We start from the raw sequence: 9,367 nt of genomic DNA, 5'->3' as shown, positions 1-9,367 counted from the left end.
GTCATAGTAAATGACAGGATTAGAATGTCAAGATCTCACTGCAGGAATTTTCCAAAAGGTAGAGATTACTTGAAGACAACCAGAGTCCATGGTACATCTAATCTTCCTACTTCCTGCTATTGGAGGTGGATATAATGTTACTGTGTTCTGGGGCATGAGTTACATTGAGCCAGCTGAAAGGCACCATAGATAAATGCATGATTATTGTTGTAGAGGACATCCTCATGACACAGCAATGGAAATGTTCGGTCCACAGAATCTGTGTGGATCTCATGACTCTTGAGCACTTAGCATATTCCAGGTTTACAGCTAAACATGTGATATTCTCATATCTTTATCCTAGAAGCTGATGAGCACAGATCTCTACTGTTCCAATGTACAGATGTGCAAACTGAGGCCTCAACAGATGAACTTGCAATGTCACTAAACTGATAGTTTTGAGCAAATTGACACTCAGAGCTTGTCTGGTTGTGTGTTTCACCATGGTGTTTTCCATGTTTAGGAACAGGATTAAAGCCAGGGGTCCTGAAGACTCCTGACAGTCCTGATTTTCTGGGATGCTGAGTTTTACCTGCCTGATAAGCCTCGATTTCGCTCGATGTTTCTATAGGGTGGGAATTTCTGACTCCCTAAACCAATCATAAGTGAACATATTACCCTCAAGAAATAGGCAGTGTTGTCCCTGGAATTATCATTAGGCCTGCAGAAAAAGAGGCTCACATTAAACACAGATCTAGAAGGCTTTGCAGGTTACCCTTGTTTTCATCTTTTGAGTGGACATAGTGTAGCATTGTCAAGAACATTTGGGGAACATCAACATGTTGCATATTCTCCACAAAATGTATGCATTTGTAATAGAATGTGTTGTCATTCATGTTCAGCACATGGGAGATTTTTATTTGGCATTAGTGTAAGAATGAAAATAAGTGCTAACCTTTGTGACTCAAAATACCTGTGTGCATTTCAAGAACTGTACTTGGTTCAATCCATTTAAATATTACAACGGTGCTAGGAGATAAATAACACTCTTTTCAGAGAGAGGAGTCCTGGGCACAGACAGGTAGGTAACTACTCCAAGATCTGACAGCACGTAGCTTCATAAGTGCAGGGAATTTATACAACCACTATGCTACCCCATTGCTTATGATGGAAGCTAGAGTTTCACATGTACTTAGGTCTTGCTCTTTTTGTAATGTATACCCCTGTCTCCTGAAATTTTCTTGTACAGGCTTTTGATTTTGTCATTTCCTTATCTCTCTTTGTAAATTAAAAAATTTGAAAATGCAATTTACTCATCCAGCTAGTCCACTCAAAATCTCTGATTCCCAGATTCTGTGAGAATTCGTATTTCAAAATTAAGTGGCTTAAGAGTGAGGCAGACTCCTGATGTTTACCTCTACCCTCCACCATCACTTGTGAGTACATATATGAATCTTATATACATGAATACACATATGCAACTCAGACACAATATTTATTGCACAGGACTTTCTTTTGAAGGAGATTTAACATGGCCTTTTTTGCTAAATAATTTAAAGATGGGGATTTTAGATCTCTGAAGGTCTACATTTTACAGAATATGAAACTATATACAGAGGTTATGGAGTACTTGGAAATCATGTGCTAATTACCTCATTAGTTAAAGGTACAATAATTTCTGTTGGGTCCCTTCCAGTCAGTTTTTTAAGCCTTAACTTACCTTTTAATATCAAATCGAGATCTTTTTTTTGGTTTTTACGAGACAGGGTTTCTCTATATTGTTTCGGGGGCTATCGTTCCAGCCCGGCCTCGAACTCACAGAGATTCGCCTGCCTCTGCCTCCCGAGTGCTGGGATTAAAGGCGTGCGCCACCACCGCCCGGCTAAATCGAGATCTTATCTATGTATGTTTTCAATTTTTTATTCTGTTTATGTGGCAGAAATACCCATTCTAGTATGATGTCTTCCCTCTGCATTAATATTCCTGAGGGGTATTCTCTAGATGGTAAAATAACCAGAATACAGTCCAGCTTTCGATCCACATGGTCCACATGTGCTTCTAATAGTCTCTTTTCTACCCATTCTAATTCTTTTTCAGCCTCAGCTGATAGTACTCATGTGCTGTTTAGGTCTTTTAAAGCCATTTTCAGGTGTTTTAAATCGTCCCCTTCCATACTGATAATTGTCTGTAATTGAGAGATTTCTCCTAATAGTTTTTGAAGATCATTAAGAGTCTGATAATGATCTCTTCTGATCTGTACTTTCTATTGTCTAATTTTCTGAACATCTATTTCATAACCTTAATAGTTAATAGAATCTCCTCTTTGTATTTTTTCTTGGGCAATTTGTAATCCCTAGTGAGGCAAAGATTCCTTTACTGCTTCAGACACCTTTTCTAAAGTATCCTTATTTGAATCAGACAGTAATATATCATCCATATAATGATATATTAACGAATGTGGAAATTTTTTATGGTTTATTTCTAGAGGTTTATGAACAAAATATTGACACAAAGTTGGACTATTTAACATACCTTGCGGCAGTACTTTCCATTGGAATCTCTGTACCAGTTGGGAATTATTATAGGTAGGTACTCTGAAGGTGAACTTTTCTCTGTTGTTTTCTTGTAATGGTATATTGAAGAAGCAATCTTTTAAGTCCATAACTATAATTGGTCAATCCTTGGGAATTAGAGAAGGTAGTGGCATCCCAGGTTGTAGAGATCCCATAGGCTGAATTACCTTGTTGATGGCTCTAAGATCAGTAAACATTCTCCACTTATCAGACTTCTTGACAACAAAAACAGGTGAATTCCATGCACTAGTTGATCCCTCAATATGTCCAGCATCTAGCTGTTCCTGACCTAACTTCTCCAAAGCCTCTAACTTCTCAGATGTCATAGGCCATTGACCCACCCAGACAGGTTCATCTGTCAGCCATTTTAAGGTCAGAGGCAGAGCTTTCGGTTGCTCTTTAGGTTTGATATTAGCATCCTGTTTTTGTATCGCCTGCATGTTTGGCATCTGCTTTCTGTAATGCCTTACAACATTTCTTCTACCATCTAGAGTTTGTCTATGATTCATATCTGATACAGGAGGAATGTTAATTTGGGTATTCCATTGCTGTAATAAATCCTAGATATAGAACTGTAAAAATGAACAACAAATTATTTTACGGTGTCTTAGACACTAGAGAAGATGTAACAATAATAACTAAGACAAACTGGCCGGTAGTTAGTCCCTCTAAATATGTAAATGTTCTATTTCTAGGAATCAGGACGTTATCTCATGTGAAACAAAATGTCTGATGGATAGAATGTATTGGAAAACAAGGGCAGAGAGGAAGTTTGAGGCCATATGTCGCAGATACTGCTATGAATCTTTGGGGTCATGATTTATTACTTCAGTCTTTTTAGAGTGAAGAATTCTGAACATAGAGAGGACAGGTAGCCACTTGAAGATTTCACAGCTCATGTTTTTATACGTTCAGGGGTATACAACTTCTATGTCCCCCATTGCCTATAATAGAACCTAGGATCTCACATGTAATGGGGTCTTGCTCTCTCTGAATAGGCAGCTCAGTCTCTGGGAATTCTCCGAAACAGGCTCTTGATTTTTGTTTTCTTATCTCTCTTTTCAAATTAAAAGCTTTAAAATTATATTTTACTTGTCCACTTAGTTGATTCAAATCTTTGCATTGTAGATTATGTATGAATTCATGTTTCAAACATTAATGTGGCTTAATATTGAGGAATATTCATGATGTTAAACTCTGAACTCCACCATCATTTTGAATACATATATGAGTCTGTGTATACATGAATGCACACATTCAACCCACATACACACACACACACACACACACACACAATGTGAATTGCACAGGACATTGTTTTGAAAGACATTCAATATAGTCTGTTTTCAGTGATAACTTTTGATTAGGATTTTAGAGCTCAAAGATCAACATTTTACAAAATAGGAAACTAAAGTGCAGAGGTGTTGAGTGAAGTCTTTTTCTTGCCAGCCACTTTGGTTATCCCCCAACAGTCGCCTAGGCTCTGCCGCATTGTAGTCCCCAAATAACACACACAAGACGCTGTAATAATTATGAAGCTGTTAGCTGTTTGCTTGATTTCTCACTGGCTATCTCTGACTTAAGTATTTACTCCATAATTGTTAATCTAAGTATTTCTCTTTTCGGAGAAAGGGTCTGGATTCTTACCGCTATGGCAGCTACATCGTGACTCCCTGTGTTCCTTCTTTCCAGATTCCTGCTCTATTCCTAGTCCCACCTATCTCACTTCCCTATTGGCCAAGAGTGCTTTCTTCAACAACCAATAAGAGACAGATTTACAGAATGGCATCTCCCATCGCAGAGATCATGCAGTACCTGGGAATTAGGTTCCTACTCATAATGGCCATGTCACTGAACCATCTAAATCCAAGTGACATATCATCAAAGTCCAACAGAAACATCCACAACCAGGGGCATCATCGGCTCTACGCTGTTGCCATCAGAGGACAGTTCAGCTTGCAAGTCCTCAATTCTCACTGCATTGATTTGCATCCTACCCAAAACAGACAAGTACGCTCTTGCCATTCCTCGTTGCAGTGTTTGCAACTCTCCTCATTAATCTTTTATCCTCACTACATCCTGTTGAGATAGATGAGCCTCTGTTGTCTCAGGTACAGTGGACTGAGAAAGGGAAGCAGTAGGCAGCAGAAACATAACTTGAAACCAGGACTGTGTGACACAAAACTCCATGAAGCCACTTCTTGGGAATAATAGGGTGTGGATTTCGGGTTAATGTCCCTTGAAGGAACTTAAACTTTTACTTCTGCATAAATTTGAAGGAGGAAAGTGTTATTCTCAGAGAAAGGAATTAGGTATCAAGATGCAGGTGGAGATGGGGACAAATGAAACATATACATTTCTCCTAAAATTACAGACTGTGGAAACCCAGATGTGTGAATTTTCCAAACTGGTATATAGCCCTTCCTCAATTACTGAAGCTCTAATGAGCCTTGTCTCAGAACTCCTTAGCTGTGTGAATTAAGATGAGAGGTATCCACCTGTCTTTGACATTGAACTGTCCTCCCTAGTTGGGTAGTCCCTTTTCTGGGAGCAAAGAATCACTAACTCACCTCATAACAAGCCGAGGTTAAGAGATCCTCAATAATCTATAGCCTGGTGAGTTCAAAGCTCCTACAATGAAGTCATCAATTAATGGCCACAACTCGTTTTCTTCCGTGGAGTTAACATTTATCTCCAGGTTCTGAGAGAATTCTGGAAAAATTCATCAATTAGAGCCTCTAGCACTAGGTATGAGCTCCCATCCTCCTTGTTTCAGAGAAGTCAGATTCCCTGCCCTGTTTCTTTCAGACTACAGAACAACTCAATGAGGGAGGATTGCCACCATCCACATTGCTAAGAAGAGGAATCTGAGATTCCTAAGGTTAGGAAATAAGCCCACATGTCAGAATTCCTGCATTGTTTCCAGGCTCACTCTGTGTGAATATTGATCAGTTATCAAGAAAAGCAATTTATCAATTGGCCTAACAACTGAATGCAATTGTGCATACCACTTTTCTGATGTGGCTTGAGGATCTGTTGTTTGAAATGAGATTATAGTGTGAGTCTGATAAAGGTAGTCAAGCAATTGAGAGAATAAACTAAGAACTAGAAAACTCTAGAACCAAGAAAAAACATATAGGGGAAATATTGCTCCAATTAGTGAAAGTGGGAATTAGGGGTCTCAAAATGCCAGCTTGTAATCTGGCCCAGAAAGCAATAATTGACATCGGAGCATGAGTATAGAGCGTTCCAACAAAAGATCTCTGGGAGTAACTGGGAAGTATAGAAAATAAATGCCATGTGCCAGACAGCATGTGTCAAGTACAAATGATATTTATGTAGAAAATATCTCTACTGTGATACAAAGACACTCAAAGATTAAAATAGAATGAAGTAAATACAATAGCAACAACAAAAACCCTTCTTTTTAAAGTAACCCATGACTTAAACTGACTCTTTAAAATAATGATTGTAAAACAGTTTTGCCTTCTAATTTATTTACAGTCTATAAATTGTTTCATTTCTATAGGTCTAAATATTTTAGATTAGAATCATACTATCATAAATGTTTTGTCCCATTTGTACAGTGATGTTTCAGTCCTTCATTGATTGTTAGCTTCTTAATCATACTGCTATGAAGACAAATCTTTGTTTCTGTAGACTGCTTTCCTGTATTGAGTATCATTAAGTTCTGTCAAAAAGATTCACATCTTCCATTAAGGCTGTTTGTAATATATAAACTGATACACATATACATACATACCTATACACAGAGCAATATACATACATACATATATGCTTATAAATATGCAAATCGACTTGAATAGCTTTCTTAAAGTGAAGAATTCAAGTATAACAATATATAATCTGTGTTTCCAATTCAGTGTAGAGACAGGGGAGATAGATTAACAATTAGCAGTGGTTGCAGCAATTGCAGAGGACTAGCATTCAGTACCCAGAATCCTCTTGGACAGTTCATAATCATCTCTAACCCAGGGTACTCGACTCCTTCCTCTGGCTTCTGGGGTAGCTCATATAGATGTACACACAAAGATACACACACATGAACAAAAATAAATTCTTAAAACAGTTTTAATAAAACAGATGTAATTTTAATACATCATATTGTCTCTGTGCCAACAGGGTCTATGTATTATATTTATGCAGACAAGTCCTCCTTAGCTAGCATTGTTTACATAGTTCCATCTTACCAAACATTAAACCTGGTACCCCTTTCTCTCTGCACTGGTTCCCCTCATGTGAAATGAGAAGATGGCTTCTTTCTTTGTCTTTGAATGTTGCCTAAACATTGACAAGATTTGGAGGCAGCTTTTCTGTTCCTATAGGAACTCCTTGTCAGTTATCCCAGTTCTTCTGTAGCAGAGAACAGAGGTAAAGTTAACAGAATGATATTCAGTTTATGAATATCTAAGCCAGGTGGACTGATGACTTTTATATCCAGCAAGTCAACACATACCAATAAGAAAAGTCAAACTATAGGAAATATGCTAACAATGTTGACATAACACATTAGTGAAATTATGTAAAACAGCAGTAAAGATATGAGAAATGAGGGGGATGGTTAGGGTTAGAGAAATACAAAGTGAAATGAGTAAAATCCTCTCATCTCTGATAACAGCAAACCAGTTAAAGGTGTTCAGGTTAGAGCAGGAGAGCAGTGTGCGAGACAGGCTCCCTCAGACTTCTAGGGAAAGTGCATAGGGAATACCAGTCAACAGCTAAAATAATTTAAAATGCAAACTTTAAAATTCTGAAATCTCATTTTGAAGAACTTATCCTATGATATATTGCTCAGACTCTATAAAGATAGAATGTCAATGTACTGTTTACTTCTAAAAGTAAAAGTGAGGAACAGGAATTGAACAACTGCACACTTCTCAGTAAGCCACCCATAAAGGACAACAGTGCCCTCTCCAAGCAGCCTCTGCTATTTCAGGTATAGTGTTTATTAGGGTTGATACTGGAAGGAGCTAGCTGGTAGCAACTTTACTGACTCACTTCCAGAGACAGAATTCAGAATGTCCAAATTATTATGGTTAGTAACAATGTTACCCAAAGGTGATGCTGAGGTCCGCAGTGAGCAGCCAAAACAAGACAATAAGTCTCTCAAGTTGGAACATAATTGGTGTTGACTCCCAGATGTTCCTAGGAGTAAGAAGAGGAAACAGGAACCCACAGTGAATGCCTGTCATTCTCACTCTTGACCTTCCTAAAAGACAGATTCGCTTCTGTTCACAACAGGTAAGAAATAGACCCCAGTGATGATAACACTCAGGAGTGGATAAAGAATATGAGGCCAAGTGCACAAAGGATTTTTATTTAGTCATAAAGAAATAGGAAATCATGACATTTCTGGAAATGAATGGAACTGGAAGTCATTGTGCCTAGCAAAAGGGACCAGATTCAGAAAGGCAAAATATCCCATTTTATGTCTTGGACAATACACATACCCACCACCACACCAATACAGATGAATGTTGTGAATGTTAGTGACGTCATATGATAAGGAGACCATGAGAGGAGAAGAAGAAATCACAAGGAAAGAGAAGAGGGGGAAAGAAGAGCAAAAAATACACATGACATGGAATAAATGGAAGGAGGAAGCCATTAGCAAGGGGTGGAGCTGGGGAAGAACAGCAGGGGAGGGAGAGGGATAGGAACAGGGACTAAGAGTATAGGAAAATGACACAGCAAACCTACTTCTTTGTATAGTGAATTCAAAAATAATAAAAAGAGCTACATACAATTATGACTTAGGAAAGAAGTTGTCTTGCTCTGAAGATGAGCAGGCAAGGTTGGGAGGAAGAGAAAATTTAGAGACACAGTCAGGGGTTGGAGAGGCAGGGCCAGGAAACCCAAGCTGACCCCAGACCATGCTCTCTATGCTCAGGTCATTTGTACTAGCTGCCATCTCTGCTTGAAACTTTTTCTGTGCTTTGTCACCGAAATTTGTTGTCTTGCTTCAGTGACTTGTCACCCCTTCCATGAGCCAACTATAGCCCACCTCAAAGACCAGGGTAAGTCTGCTAGTACATGGCTCCACTAAGTTTGGGGTAACACATTCCTTAGTGAAGCAACTACTGCTTGTGTCACTATTGAGCTTACACTCCAGGAAGAAGCCCTTCTCCATACACTGAGCCAAGTCATTTGAAGAATAAAATCTGAGCAGTCAACAAAATCCACATAAGCTCATCTTAACATGACACAGTGTCATCTATGTCTTCAAAATTGCTAAAGAGCCCTAACCCAAACAATGCCTTCCCTCTGCTTCTTCCCCAAATCCTCCTGAAGATAATTTTATGGGGGTTACATAGTGGTAGGTGAGCTACTTACTGGTTTGAAGAAGGGTGCACATGAAATCCTTGTTTTCCTCATGGTCTCTTGGATGATGGGATAGCAGTCCCCCATATATAGTCACAGGATGAAAAGCAAGTCCTCATTTCAGTATGATCTAATGAGACTCCAAAGAAAATACCTAGTGTCAGCCAAGATACTCCAACCCAAAGGCTGCTGAGTGGCAGTGATGGATGGTGATGGCCTTGTGTCAGCACTAAGACCCAGAATTGTGGAACTTGAGGCTGCCACGAAGTGATGGCTTCATTGTGAGCTGGGAAGAACACACAGCATGGATGAATGGGAGAATGTTCTAGTGGGAAAGGTCATTGCGTTTGCCTAGGCTAGTGCATTTCATCATTTACACGAGCTGCTTGCAATCATGCAGTAAGTAGGGTGGCTTTCATGTTGCTCTGCCATTGCTTCCAAGCCTCCCTCTCTGCAACTGGATGTCCTCGTGG

The 9,367-nt window shown here is 39.0% G+C and overlaps 1 long non-coding RNA gene across 1 annotated transcript; it reads right to left on the bottom strand.

Moving 5' to 3' along the window:
• Positions 1-6,638: 6,638 nt before the first annotated feature.
• LOC121134474 lies at positions 6,639-9,167 on the bottom strand. Its single transcript, XR_005871569.1, has 2 exons — positions 8,907-9,167; positions 6,639-6,926 (listed from the first exon to the last, which is right to left on the bottom strand). It is a non-coding gene; the product is annotated as an uncharacterized LOC121134474 (long non-coding RNA).
• Positions 9,168-9,367: the final 200 nt, after the last annotated feature.

This window comes from Mesocricetus auratus, unplaced genomic scaffold (assembly GCF_017639785.1).
Source record: "Mesocricetus auratus isolate SY011 unplaced genomic scaffold, BCM_Maur_2.0 Super-Scaffold_100028, whole genome shotgun sequence".
Classification (NCBI taxonomy): domain Eukaryota; kingdom Metazoa; phylum Chordata; class Mammalia; order Rodentia; family Cricetidae; genus Mesocricetus; species Mesocricetus auratus.
The sequence above is the reverse complement of the archived record's forward strand: the minus strand, read 5'-3'. Positions and strand labels throughout refer to the sequence as shown.